The following is a 14,664-nucleotide window of genomic DNA, read 5'->3' as shown; positions in this document are numbered from 1 at the left end:
CTATTATTTAAGGGACTGTAAGTATTTATTAGGATAAATCAAGTAAGATTGCTGTTTCCACCCCACCACATCCCTTTTTTTTAAATTAAAAATGTGGAGAATAATTTCCAGTCTACTGTTCCAGGATAATGTTATTTTGTGACACTCTCTGTCTTATGTACAACTTCAAAATATTGAGACTCAGTGTCATGGCTTGCTCCTGACAAGAAGAGATGTGGAACTTGATTGGCATCTGTTGCAATGATTTTTTATTTGGGTTTCACTTCTGTTGGAGGTGCAAGGGAGGTGCTTGAACCTGACTTTGGTCTGCCCTAGTATTTTCTTATCAGCAAGCTTTCCCTAATTAACTCACATTGCAAAAAATCTGCCAAATTGAACGAACCTCATGTGAAAAACAGTAAGACAGTGTGGTCTGTGAGTCCCTGAGCAATGCCACAGTCACGTTTATCATGAGGGGAAAGGGCACAGAAATGTTTGCCTGGATTGCTGGGCTAACCAGATGGGCTGGACTCATATGAAAATGTTGTTCTCAAAAAAATTTAAAAAATTTCTGCAGTATTAGCAAACACTGAGCTGTATGGCAAATGGTATTTAAAAGCTGAATGGATTTTTTTTAAGCTAAACCACAACCTTGGCAGGGAAACCATGAGTTGATAAAGAAGCAATGAGAAAACAACCATATATTCATGGCAAAAATGCAGAATCTCCTGACACCTTAACAAGATCAGGTGCCAGGGTGGGCCATGCAGCAGAGAAAAACCCAGTGTAAAACCCCAAATCAGAGTTTCTCAGGCAATGTCTGGTGAGTCTTTTCCCAGTGATATACTATACCAGGAGGTGTCAGTGTCTCCTGCCTCTGCTCTGTGTGCTTGCAGAAAGATTACGGTAGGAGCTGCTCAGAGTTTGCAGCTGGGACTCTGGGATCTGTTCAATGAAAGCTGCCCCTGCCTTAAGCAGAGGAATGGGACCAGCTTTCAACAGCAGCATGGTCCACAGGGAAAAGCAGCAGGGTTTATAGGGGTCAGTGGGGGAATTAAAACTTCTTCAAATAGAACAGGGGGATACCCACCTGGGGGGATGCAAGTCCTGGCTTCACCCTAGTGAAAAGGATCCCTAAATAGGAGCAAAACTCTTTAGTCAGGTGGCCCAGGTTAATGTGGTACCCTGCTGAAGCAGGGCTTGTAAAACAACAATGCATCATCTCTCTGGAGGGTATTTTACCCGAGGGCCCTTCCACTCTGTCAGTCGTGGCAAGTTCAACTTCCCTGAGGCAGATGAGGACCCAAGTGAGGAAACTGCAACACAAACACCTTCTGAGCCAAAAATGCTGTGTGACCCCAGGAGCTGCTAGTTGTGCCTGCAGCAGCTTGGGCTCAGTTTAGAGGACAGGCTGTGCCCAGCCTGGCACACTGACTGTGGACACATCCATCAGCAAGGATGTAAGTCATGCCTGGGCAATAAAATGCAAACAAAGTGAGACTGCTGAACTGGAAATGCTCGATGTCATGCAATGGGGGCTGTGCTGGTGCTGACAGCCAGGAAGGCTTAGGGTGACCCTGCTTGTGGTGGTGACATGGGATCAAGCTTCTTTTCCTAAAGAGAGCACCCCCAGGACCTCAGAAAGCTACAGTTTACTTTGGAGCTGTGCAGCAGCTAATGATTCTCTTAGATGTTTGGAGGAAGCCTTTGGAAGAATAACAAGTGCTCCTTTTGGGGGCCTATACTAGAGAAAAGACTTTCACAGCACTCAGAAACCCAGAAACATGCAGGGAGAGTGGCAGATGGTTGTAAAATCCCTCTGAGGTGCAGTGAGAGGCTGGGCAAGCATACACAGGATGGGTGCCACATGGTGGACACTCACTGCAGACCCCAGAAGTGCTACACCACCAAAAGGACATGAATGTGCTGGGAGAGTCCTGCTTTTCCACTTCCAGAAGATACCTCTTTGGCAACTGCAAAGAACACTCCACTTCTGCAGGCTACAGCAGGTGACTGCTGTCTCTATGTCCAGCTCAGGGGATGACAGCTGCTATGATGCTGGCCCATGACCAATCCCAAACCCTTTGTGCTCAAAGTGTGTGTCTCCTTTCACAGTCATACCCTGCTCTTCTTTATTTTAAAGTAAATTACTCCATGGGCTTTACGCCAGCACTTCAGATCCTACAGAGTCTATACATCAGTCTGATCCCAATGCAGTGTAGCTCCAGCAAGGTTCATCTTATGGGACTGGAGGGAAAAACAAGAGGGTCTTGTCCCAGAGGAAATGCCTGGGTGTGAGAAAACACCAGTTTCCCCAAGGCACACTGACTTTGTACACAGCAGGATATGAACAGGCAGAGATGTCAACACAATGTCAGCCCCCTGCTCCCACTTGCAGAGACCTGGGGCTCAGGGGTACAAACCACACGGGCCAGACCTTCACCCTCTCCTTCACAGCATCTCCTCTGCCTGGGAGGGCAGTGCAATAGAGCACTGAGTGGCAACACCTGCTGCTGTGGTTGCTGTCCATATGCTTATGGGTTTTGTATATGCTGGTGGAAAAGCCAAAATCTGCACTGGTAGTGAAATCTGTGAGGTTTTATGGCAAGTCAGGCAAGTATGGCCATGTAATCTATGTCAGAGCTGGAGGTGTCCTGTAATTTTCTAGAGTTTCCCCTGAGATCCCCCCCACCAGTCTCCCATCTTTCTTACTCCAATGGGAGCAGAAGCCCATCGCCCAAGATCTGCCCCCACCATCCCCTTCCCATACATCATGTGCCTCAGTTCCTCGTGCCTTGAGTGGCAAAATGAAATTCTGCCTCTGCAGGTGGGAAATGTCAAGCTTTGCCCAGACCTGAGCCTGCCCGGTGCCCACACCGGCTGCACTGCTCAGAAAAGCCCAAGGCTGAAGCACTTGGCTCAGACTTGCTCTCCTGGCTTTGCTCACCATCACTCCTCATCATGCCAAATGTGGACATTGTGGTTGGTGTGGCAGAGTCACAGCCCTGGCCTGAAGTCCTTGCTATTAACAAGGTGCCCTTTATGAAATTATTTCTGCCAGGGTCATTTAATGAGAAGTGCTTTGCCCTGTTTTATCTCAGTCAGATGCCTCGTGGGACTGGCAGGAGGTTTGCTCCAGTGGGGCCGGTGTCTCATCCAGCAGCCAGAGGCTCTCAGAAGTGGCTTTTCTGAAATTAGTCTGCTTGTGACTCACAAACTTGTGTCTTGCTTTCAGATGAGAGAGATAGAGGAAGGATGGGTAAATAGGCAGACTGGTGCAAGTTTCATTCCAGGCTCTGCAAATTGCTTTAGCTACATTGGAGATGCTGGTGGTGGGCTTTAGACAAGCAATTCCTGCCTGCTCCTTCCCTCTGAGCAGAAAATGAGAGGATTTCATTTCCTCACCAGGACCAAAGCACTGTGCTAGGAAGGGGAAATGACTCCTCCCTCTTGTGTGCTGTGGGGGCCATGAGAAGTGCACAGGGCTCCATCACCAGGGCTGCTGGGTTTGCCTGGGAAACCTTCACCAAAATCTGTTGCATTTCCCACCAACCTTCCCACATGCTTGAGATCTGGAGGAGGGAACTCTGCATGAAGTAAGCAGCCACAGGGAGGAGTAGGGAAGGAGCCAGGAACAAGAAGTTGGGTAAAACTTCATGTGTCCCATGTCCCTTCCTGCTGGATACTTGCTTCACACATGGTGGGTGAAAAGCTCCCAGGAAGTGATTTCAGAATATGCACAAGATTAAAAGAAAATGGTTGTTTTCCTGCTGGATACAAGAGAGCCAAGAGTACAGCTACACACCAGACTGCAACCATTTAATTACTGGAAATTTGAATTATTGGAAATGTGTGTTTCACTGGATGCATTTAGAAATAATAGCTGTATTTGCCGGTGAGGCTTCTGATACAGTGACAAGAGAAGCTCCTAAGATATTTGTGGGGTTTTCACTTCTGGAATTGGTTTATCTGGTGTTAATGAAAATCTTATTCCCTCCATTGCCAGCCAAAATTGTTTTCCATCGATTCCAGGTCCTGGGGAAGGGCCCAGAGTCATGAATATGGCATTTCCTGTCTGGAAGTTGGACCCATGTACCCTAAGTATGTGTGCGTACCCTCACACAAACTAACACATCCCTTCTTGTTTATCTAGTTCAGCCTCTTGTGAAATACTTCTACCAGATTCTGTGCATTTTCAACCCAATTGCTCTGAATTTAATCACCCAATCATGTGAAAACTGTTTAAATGCAATTAGCCAATGCAATTATCCAATAATAGAATATGTCCAAAAATTAAAAGCAGCAGAAAGAAAAAAGAGGGAAGGACAAAAGAAAACAGAGGCATTTGCACCTGATTTTTTAAAATTAATTTTCCTATTTGACAGTATGGAGGGAACAACCCCCTGCAGCTAGAAAAAGATTGGTTTCAGAGTGGGAAAAAAAACAACCCCACCTTATCACTAGAATTCATTCTTTGAAAATAGTTTCCTGTCTGAAAATGCTAATGAGGGAAAAAAGATTCTGTGCCATTTTCCCTGAGGTTCTCTTTGGGCCCCTGGGGCATGAGAGATGGTGCTGCCTTGTTCCACATGAGTGGGAACAACAGTGGTCAATGTCCCATGAAGAAAAATGCATCCAGAACCTGCTGGAGCTGGCTGGTGATGCTCTCCTGTGAAAGATGCTGAGTTCTGGGGGAACCATTTGGGGATGAAGTGGGAACTTCACTCCAGATGTGTGGGCAAATGCTGTGTCATGCACAGCAGCAGCATCGCAAAAGTTTGCATCTCCCTTCACCCAAAATGGCCCTTCCAAGGACATTGTATGGTCACTGACTCAGCCTTCACTGAGAGGCCCTGAGGCTGAGGGCTACTGATCAGCTCAGTCCCTTTCTTTGCTGATTCCTCACCATTTTCTGAACCAGGCGAACAACCACATTAAACATCCAGACACCAAATGAACAGGCCCTCCCAGCTCAGTAATGGAGGTTATAAGCCAAATTAACAAGTCAAGACTTAATTCTATGTGTTCACTTTTCATTCTTCATTTCACTAATTAAGCCAGAAACCTGGGTCATAAATTGGTATGATTAAAGCAATTAAGCAGCATAGAGTACACCCTTAACTGTACAGCTCATGTATCTGTGCAGATCATAGGTTGCTCCATCTGTACTTGTTTGCTTAGCCCACTCTGGACAAAGTCCTAGTAGATTTTGAGCATTTAATTGTCAACTCTTCTCTTTTTATGGTTCATTGCTTGCAAGCCCACAGATTGGACACACATCTAGAGACAAAGGGCCAAATCCTGCCCCATCCTGTCCCACTGGGAATGAACTGAATCAACAAGACAGGCGACTGTACTGCCAAGGGTGGGACACGGCAGTGCCCGGCTGCTCATGCTGCACTTTGGATTGAGCAGAAGTCAAAGGAGGAATTTCCTACCTCCTGTCTACCTTGCAAGATCCACCACAGTGACCTCCCGTCCCCATTAGCTTCCCTTTTTCAGCTCAGGCTGGATCTCAAAATTTTTCCTGAACACTTTCTCTGTTTCCAGTTGGCAGCAAGGGGTGGCCAGTTTCCTGTCACAGGACTCACAGGAGTCATCCTTAAGTATTATATCCTTGAGTATTACCCTGACATAATTCATCCTTGTGCACATCCTGGAGAACCCTTGCTGCTCCCCTGTCTTCCTGCTCAGTACCAGATCATTAAGGGACCAAGTACTACCCAGCCACTTGCATAAATGTGCTGCAGCACTGGGGGAATCTGAACCCTTCCTGACAATGCACACAGTCTCTTAGAGAAGAAATTATAAGAACATCTTCATTTAATTCTGGGCATGCAAACCAGAGAGAACAAAGTGACTGGTACTCCCATCTCAACCATTCATCTCCAGGTTGGACTGGAGTGAAAGGCTTTGACAGGCAGATCTCTGACCCTTCATCAGCTGAGCCCAGCTGAACATCTCCCTTCCTGCCTTGTTAGGAGCTGTGGCCTCTGCAAAGGTAAGTCAGGCTTTGGGATGAATGCAGGGAAGGAAGGGCAAACCTCCAAACACCAGTATTTTTCTGAGCCCCAAGGCTGTAGGTGAAGCAGTGCATCTGCTGGCTTGAGGTGAATATTGTTACTGGAATTTGGGATGCCTTTTGGATTAAGCATCAGGCAGCACTCACAAGGCGCCACTTAGCTGACATGTCTGAGCTCTGCCTGAAAATCTGATCTCTCTGTCGTTATTCCTAAAGCTGCCTTTGCCTCTCCTTCTTTCTTTTTTGATTCTTTTCATCCTGGCCAGTTGTAACATGCACCTCCCTGTTATGTTCTTCAGATGTGCTGCTCTGTTTTTACTTGAACTAAATAACCCTGTGCTCTTTGCTCCCCCTTTCCCAGCGTTGGCTCTTCCCCCCCAAATTGCCCATGCAGGCACTTTGTTTTCTATGGTTTTGCTTCAGCTGAGTTTGGTTACTGAATGTGCTTTCTTCTTTCCAGGGAGACTCCTGGTCCAGCCTCTGAGCTGCTTCTCCAACATATGAAGTATTTCTTGGTCTTTCATCCGCACTGAGAAGATTTCATTGTAATGTTAAGAAGGTAGCAGTAACCTTGGACAGCTCTATTTCTGTCCCATTTTCTAAGGACACAAGATTTAGTTAAGGGTACTATGTGTGGGCATAGTTGCTGATTCCCTCACAACTTGAACCCATCAACCAAATTTAATGAAGGTGAACAGAGGGTTAGAGAGCTCAAAGACTTCAGGTTCTGAAAAGTCTCATGAATGCACCCAAGTGAGCAGACAAGGAAGATGATCTGTCTTGCCTAACCAAAAGGCAGAATAAACACTGGTTTTTGAGCTAAAAACTCAAAAATATGATCCAAGGGTTTCAGTACCAAAGGCAAATTAAGAACATGCACTTATTTTTCTTTCAAACTTCATACTTTTGAAACCATAAAGTCTCATGCTTTTGGAGGGACCTGACTCATGACTTTTAAACCCTTGGGTATGGAAGCGGTCATGTTGGAGTCTCCTTGAAGCCAGGAGTAGTTAATAGATAATCTCGACCCCCAGAGGGTAGAGCCTCACCTCCTCCTTCCTGCTGGTCCCCTGCCATGCCATTCCTAGAGGCAGGAAAGCAGTGCTCCCAGCCTAGCTCCCAGCAGTGCTATTGCGTCCTGATACATGATACAGGTGCCAGAGGGGACAGCAAGGGACAAAGCAGATGAAAGAGTTGGGTGTACTGAGTAGTCCTGGGCATGACTCTTTACCTTCCTGTGCTTCCACTTCAGTACTGATCCTGCAGAAACCCTTGCTGGGTGGGGGTTTCCCTGGTGTGTCTGTACAGCACCTACTACTACAGCACTCCCACCAGGCTGAGCGTGCAGGGAGGGAGTACACCAGGTCCTAAAACAAAATAGTTATGGGCACAGCAATCTCACAGGACCAGCTTCACCTTAGAGAGCAAAGGGGACAGCCTGTCTTGTAGGCTGTCATTGCTCCAGGGCTTTGTTCCTTGGATGGGTCCCCCTTGGCTAGGGTTTGTCTCACAGGCACTCATCCCAAGCAACACCGCGGAGATAAAAAGCTAAGGTGTGGTTAGAGAAAGAAATGTAAGAGCGGGCAGGAAAGGAAGGCAGAAAATGGGACAGAGAAAGCACGAGACAGCTCTCAGGTTTGCCAGAACAGGTAGCTGCTGATTCAGGGCAAGATATTCCTACTGGAAGACCAAAAGGCTTCCAAGCCTGCACAAGCAGCCAGCCCGGAGAGGCTCAGCACTGCTGCCTGCTGAGGAGCACAGCTGAGAACAGCCACGTTTGCTACCTACGGTTCCCACACGAAAAAGTCCCTCAGCTGTAACCCAGCTCCTGCCTCCATGCAGACAGCTATTTCAGGATTTCAATGGGTAGGGCTGAAACGACTCCATGTCCAGAACTGCCACTGCCAAAGGAAGGAGATGGGGGTCTTTGCAAAGGGCTTTAATAATCTCTCTGTTGCTCTGGCTGGCAGTTTTCGGCATGCATCCCACATTCTTCAGCAGCCCTTTCCTTAGCAATGAATAGGCTTTTAGCACACTCTCATAATGGTTTCTTTTCCTGTGGCACTCAGAAAAAACGTTCAGTGTGCTCCAGCGGCCGCCTCTGCTGCCTCTCCTTATCCACCAGAAAGATGTGGTGGCTCTGCTCAGCATATCCTCTGCCTACAACAGAGCCACTCTGTCACCTCTGAAAAAAGGTGGCGTGTGAGCAAGGAGTGGAGGGTGGTTTTGCGTCTCTTCACCTTTCTCAAAGCGCCTTTACAAGCTGGGGGTGACAAGGCTAAGCAGGACCTCTTCACCTTCCCCCCAGAAGCACATGTGTCCCCCAGATGAGCAGCCCCAGTGCAGGACCAGGGGCTTCACCCTGGGGCTGACTCCCTGCTCTGTGGCTGCTCTGTGCCAGAGGTGAATTGCACTCCCTGATGCAGGTCTTGGCTCTGACCTCAGGCAGGTGGAAAGTTCACACTCCTCCTGCATTGTTTTTCTCATCTTAATTCCCAGCTGGGCTATTACTCCGAAACCTGCAGTAACAGGATTGTTACACAGCCACAGTGGTGTGTAATCTACTCTGCACAGGTATGTTGTTGTTTGTTTTGTTTTGCCTGGTTTTGATAATGATGCTGCTTCATTAGGGAGCTAAAATTGCTTCAGTTCAGGCAAGTAAAAGGGCCTTTGGAGCTCCCAGCAGGTATCTAACATACCAACATTAGCCTAGGCAGCTTTGAAAATTGTACAGTAAATAAAGTAAGCTCAGATTCTCAAAGGTTTTGAGATCACTGAGAACTACAAGCCCCAGAAAAACATCAGGTACCTATGTACTTTCCTAGGTCTAGCTAAGAAATGTGTCTGAAACTGTGGACTTTAGCAGCAAAAAACTCATCTTCCATGATGCAAACATGTTGGGAGAAAAGGGAGATAGCAGCAATGCAACACCCTGCTGTGATTTAGCTTCAAAGATTTTGAGGTTATTTTCATACCAACCTGCAGACTCATGACATGTTTCTGTGTTTCTCCTTTCTTTTCAGTATGCATTTACTGTTTTTCTGAGATATATGTGACTGCCCTGTATTTTCACATATTTTATGGGTCTTTTCAGGATTAAAGGGAAAATCTGCATCAGCCCTTTCTCCCAGATCAGGAGAACTACTTTGTGAGTCACATGGAGAGCTGGCACAGCAGTAAACATAAAGGTAAGTTTTAGCTGGGTACACTGGCACATGCACTGGGACATGTGTCTCTGCTTGACTCCATTTACCTGTCCCTCATTAACAGCACTTGATTCCAACTTGCAATTCTACTGAATATTCTGCTGAAGGCTAAAAATCTCACAGGAAGTGTATTTATGTGAGTTTTAAAAAAATGGCCAGGTTGGCTGAAGAGAAACCTCTGATTACCTCTGAGACTACCTCTGAGCAGAAATTCAAGGACTGACAGCATCAGAGACCTACAACCTTATTAGACTCATGAGCCTAATAACGTCTCCTGAGCCAGAATGCCAAATTCCCTTCCTCATGAAGGAGGGAATTGCACTTGGTGGCTGAACAGCAGCCTTGGAGGACAGAGGCAAAAGGCTGTAACACCTTCTTAAATCTGTATCTCACGGACTGTAGCAAACATGAAGATTTTTAGTGAATGCAGTCCTGGTAGCTACCTGTCTCCACCAGGAGAGGTGCAGAGGGTGGCAGAAGCATAAAGTGAGTTCTACAGAGGATTAACCACTTCTCTGGAAAAGAGATGATGGGGTTAAAAAACACAGCAGACAAATTTCCAGGTGGAAAATTAATGGAAGGCTTTTAAACCAAAGGAGCACCTGGAAATATCAGAGTTGCAGATTGCTGGATACTTGGAAAGTATTCCCTGAAAATATTACATTCTTGCTTTGCTTACCCTTATGTTCTTTTCCAGTTACTTCTCAGATGTGCTTGGTCCCCACACTGGCTCCCACAGCTCCTTGGTGTGGCCACTGTCACATCCTGCAGTGAGCTGGGGGCATGGGAAGACAGCCTTACAGTGGACAAAGAGCAGCTGCCTGGTCCCCTATGTTTCTTGGCAGAAGCTTTGTCATTCCTGTTTGCTGTCATCCCAGTTTACTGTCACCCATAATCAGGGATACAGTATTCATTGTCATACTGTAATCAGGGATAAAATATGTAAGGATAGAGATCTCCTTGTTGTTTCTAGTCACTGAATCATAATCAGCGTTCAGAAATTGCTCACACATTTTTTTCCACCCTAATGTGGCTTTTTATAGCATATTCCATACAACTGATGTAAATCAATGCACGTTCTGCTTGTGTATGGATCCTTGAATGCCAGGCAAACCCTCAGATGTCCAACTTACCCACCTCCTGCTAGTGGAAGGGCACTTTATCAACCCACTACCATGGGAGAAATCAGCAGGCACTTGGAACATTTTCAAGCTCTTCATTCAAGCATGCTTCCCATGGCTGAGACGCCCCGGTCGCTTCCCTCGCCTCTTCGGTAGCAAAGCTTCATTGCTTGTTTTCAGATCAGCCCAGCTTGTTTTGAAAAGCCTGACCCTACATTTCCCCCACCAGCTAGAGGCAATGTCCCCTGCTAGGACAGGTTGTCACATATCCAAGATCTTGAATGTCTGTTCCTGTTCTTGCCCTTTTTTTCCTACTTTTCCCTGTTTTTCCTTGATTTAAACTCAAAGAAAAACCTCAGGGAGAGTTTATGAAGGAAAAAAATTCTACTGTTTTTGGGGGGTGATTGGTTTTTCTTCATGTTTTCATATTATAGTTTTGAAAAAGGGAACAACACACACAGTTTAAAAATTACTCTTTCCTCAGTATAACTTTGTTTCCAGAGCCATCAAAGGATCCTTAGAGTAAACAAGGTATGTGTGTGTGGGTATTATTCTATATTTTTCATCTTCTGTCGGGTAAAACTGCATGTGCCTTTGAAGGATAAAGTTAAATATTTACCCTAGGTCAACCATCCCTGTCTGTAGAGTTTATATTTTGTTGGAGTTTGGGCAAGCAAGTGGTATTTACAAAATTCTTTGCCTGCCTCTGCTATTAGAAAATGCATTTACAGACGATGAATTTTTTCCTACTCAGAATATTTTTGATCAGGTGTGAGCACTTACCCAGCCTGGAGAAATGCTGAATCAACATGTGACACTGTGGTAGGATTGTGTTTAGGACTGCGTTATTTCAGTTGCTGGCCAGGAACCTAAATGAAGCAGGACCAGAGCAATATTCTATAGTTCTGTCATCAGAGGAGGCCAGGGGGGTTCTTTCTGTGGTTTCAGATGTCTTGAAATGTGGCTTGTTCTGGTAAATCCAGGTACCTATGCATGGGTGGCTGGTCCTGCATCCAGCTTGCAATGAGGTGAGCAGGCCAGAGGCATTGGGAAGAGCCGAGGAACACATCTCATGTTCCTCCCAGATGCAGGCAGAGAGGATTCCTGCAACGGGGCTGGAGTCGGTCCAAATTGCTTGGCATCCCAGGCCCAACAAAATCTTCTTGCCAAACTAAAGTCTGCATACCAAGAAAGTGCTCTAGGCCTTCCTGCCTCAGCTCATGTGCTGTGGCTCTTCTGAGGACTTAATTTTTCTCAGTAGAAAACAAGATCTCTCCCATGTGCTCTTCGTGAATCCTCCTCAGAAAAAGGCCACATTGTAATATAGCCCCTTAGGACACTGCAGGCTGCCCAGCACATCTCCTTTGGGAAGTTTGGGAGCACCTTTATTCAGGCTTCTCTTGAAAACCACGGCTATAAAATACAACCCCTTCCTGCCCTCTTCCCTTTCATCTTGTTCCCTCCTCCCCACCATGCCTTTGAGGCATCAGTCTTCAAACTACTTCAAATCAAAGCAGTTGCAGGAGATGACTGATGGATGATTTATCTGGAATCCTGCTGATGTTTCTCTTGGGTCTCCCAAGAACAGAGAGCAAACAGCAGCCAGACCCAAGGAAAAAGCTGCAGATGACCTTGCCAGTCTTGGGAAGAGGGAAATAGCAGCAGGAAGATGGGGAAAGCGGAGGTGGCACAATGAGTGTTCTCTGCACTCCTGCTGCTATGCAGGTTTGTAGGAAATGTGGCCTGAGGGCTACTCTAACCTGTGCCAGCTGCTGAGACTTGTGTGTATCAGGCATGAGACTCGGGGAGCTGCAAACAGCTCTTTGAAGGCCTTCCTCTCCTCCCCTAGCAAAGAAATTAAAATCTAATTTCTTCCAGTCTTTGTGCTGACCTTTTGCAGGTGTGAAAAACAATCACCTCTGTTTCCTAGGGGCATTAGAATCCTACATTTTCAGTGTGTTATTATAAGCATCCATCTGCACTGATGTGCAGATGAAACATAGAAGAGAAGGACCTGGTTCTCTTACAGCCATTAAGATTTTTTCATTCCTTCCACTGAGGCCAGCATTGCAAATACCTATCATCAAAAACTGGTATCAAATTGAATTTGACTCGAAAACAGCATGACATGTTCCTTCTGGGCCAGTGGTGAAAACTATATTGGCTGTTTTTTCACTGAAAGCAAAAGGATTAAAAAAAAATTTAAAATTAACTGGATTTTTTTTCTCGTTGTTTTGTTGTTGCTGTTGCCTGTTCATGATCCCTCTGCTGATTTCTGGAGGAAGCACTCTAACCCTATGCAGATGAAAGCCATTTAAGCCAAAAAAAGAATCTTCAGGTTCCAATAGGGAAAGTCAAAATCCCTAATTTAGAAGCACCAGCAGGGTGGACATTGGAAACATGCAGATTCACTCACTGGAAAGCTCCCAAGATCTACAAGCGCTGAAATGAAAACATGACACAATGGCTCAGTCAACAATTACTACTGAATAAGCCAGCGGGCTTCAGGGTTAATCACTGCAGCCATCCATGAACTCTCACAGGGTGGAAAACCAGTTAGCTTTGCCTACAACATCTTTGGGATCATGTCCATTTGTATGGTGGGAAGTTCATGTGGTCTGTTGTCTTCTCATTGGAAAAAGCATTGTCATCTGGAGATATGTCAAGAGAGGAAGGATAACTGTTTGGATCAAACAATCAAGAGAGGAAAAAAAGGAAGGGGAAATGAGGGGGAATTCTAATGGTGTCATTGATGAGGAAGCTTGACACCAGCATCCCTATGTCAAAGTGTTGTTCTGGAAGGGTTGGCTATCACCAAACAGCCTCAGCACGGGTTCAAGAACTTTCAGTAGGATCTAGTTCTGGAGGTGTGCTCACTGCTCTGAGCAAGGTCAGTCCCACAAGGACATGGGGGGATACTCCAAGAGAAGAGGAGTCCACTGTCAAATGGTGGAAAAGGTTCTGTGTTGGTTCTTGCACTGGTCTCATACATGTGCTGCTATCAATGAGTTTTCTGATTTAATACATTCTTCCTGTTCACACTTTCCTGAATTTCTCCCCTTGCTTTCAGTTTGCACAAGGGAACAGCATTTGTTGTTTGGTTTTAGAATATTTTCTCAACTGAAACAAGGAATAGATTTCCATATTTTTATATTTATTTTATAATTTTCTGTTGTCATTTATTTTCTGCTTTTCTCTTTCCCTTTTCATGGATAAATTGAAAGAAAAAAGGTGAGATCAGGAGAGAATGGCAGGGAAAAATACAAGGAAAAAATGAAGTGTGACATTTTCACAAAGAATTTTCTGAAAATATTAATTAAAACCATTTTAGAAATGCTTCTGATGGAAGAAGAAACAATTACATCAGACAGTAGCTTGTTTATTATTCACAAACCTATTTGCAGAAAAAAAAATCAAACCTGATTTTAAAAGATCGACATTGTTTTTTGTCCCTTTTGAGGTTTGTGGAACTATATGCATTTAAAAGTGTTTGCAGACACTTGTTTCCCTGTTTAGTCTCTGTTTCCTATATCTGTTGATTTGATGGGACATTGATTCACAGACTTACACAAACCAAGTGTTACTCAAAGGGAAAGTTACCAGGGAAAAAAATACAAAATCAATAACAACTTGCTGGTATCGTGAGTCTAATTTCAGTGCAAGAGTGAATCAAGAATTTTCATCAAGATCTAAAGTGGATGGTGGTGTACACAACTGCTTGTCAGTGGTGTTGTTACCTATTTACACACAGACAATTCCCAGGAGCTCCAACCACGCTATAGCGATCTTCAGGTCTATCCATAAGACTGGAAAACAGAAAAGTCTTATTAAATCAGAATTATTGTTGCATCATACCCTGTCAGTCTCCTTAATTAGTGCAGTCTACTCGAAAAGCAGATGTGTGGCTGGCTGTTTTCACAGCGTGTTTTCTGCTAGGCTGTGCTTTGCTGATGTCAAGGGAATGAGCTGAAATGGAGCCCCTGACAGAGTCCAAGCACCAGCTGGAGCTCCTGGAAGTGCCCTTGTGAGCAAACATGACACCAGTGCACCCACAAGGCTCTTGTGCGTTTGAAAGCCCCAAGTGCCTTTTATCAGCCCCATGTATCATCACAGACATTGTCTGCTCCTCAGACAACCAGCTTGTGTGGTGAGACACGGGTTTCCTCAAGGAAGGGTGCTCAGAGTCCCTGTGTCCAAGTCACCCTGCCCTGGATGAAGCCAGGGACTCGCTGAATGACTTTGACCGTGTAGACAGGGGACACAGACACAACCTGTCCTGGTGCAGAGGATGGCTCCTGCCTCCATCACAGGTTCCTGGAGAGGAGAGGGGGACCCT

General features: G+C 45.6%; 1 long non-coding RNA gene across 7 annotated transcripts in view; it reads left to right on the top strand.

Moving 5' to 3' along the window:
- Positions 1-13,841, top strand: part of LOC135297424 (uncharacterized) — a 46,916-nt gene extending 33,075 nt beyond the window's left edge. Inside the window, exons 3-6 of one of the 7 annotated variants that reach the window (XR_010359443.1) lie at positions 6,462-6,625; positions 8,501-8,575; positions 9,096-9,189; positions 9,272-13,841. This is a non-coding gene — a long non-coding RNA (uncharacterized LOC135297424). Of the gene's footprint in view, positions 1-6,461; positions 6,626-8,500; positions 8,576-9,095 lie in introns of all 7 variants that reach the window. The other 6 variants (XR_010359444.1, XR_010359439.1, XR_010359440.1 and 3 more) reach the window with 6 other exon arrangements.
- Positions 13,842-14,664: the final 823 nt, after the last annotated feature.

Source organism: Passer domesticus, chromosome 3 (genome assembly GCF_036417665.1).
Source record: "Passer domesticus isolate bPasDom1 chromosome 3, bPasDom1.hap1, whole genome shotgun sequence".
NCBI lineage: Eukaryota > Metazoa > Chordata > Aves > Passeriformes > Passeridae > Passer > Passer domesticus.
The sequence above is the reverse complement of the archived record's forward strand: the minus strand, read 5'-3'. Positions and strand labels throughout refer to the sequence as shown.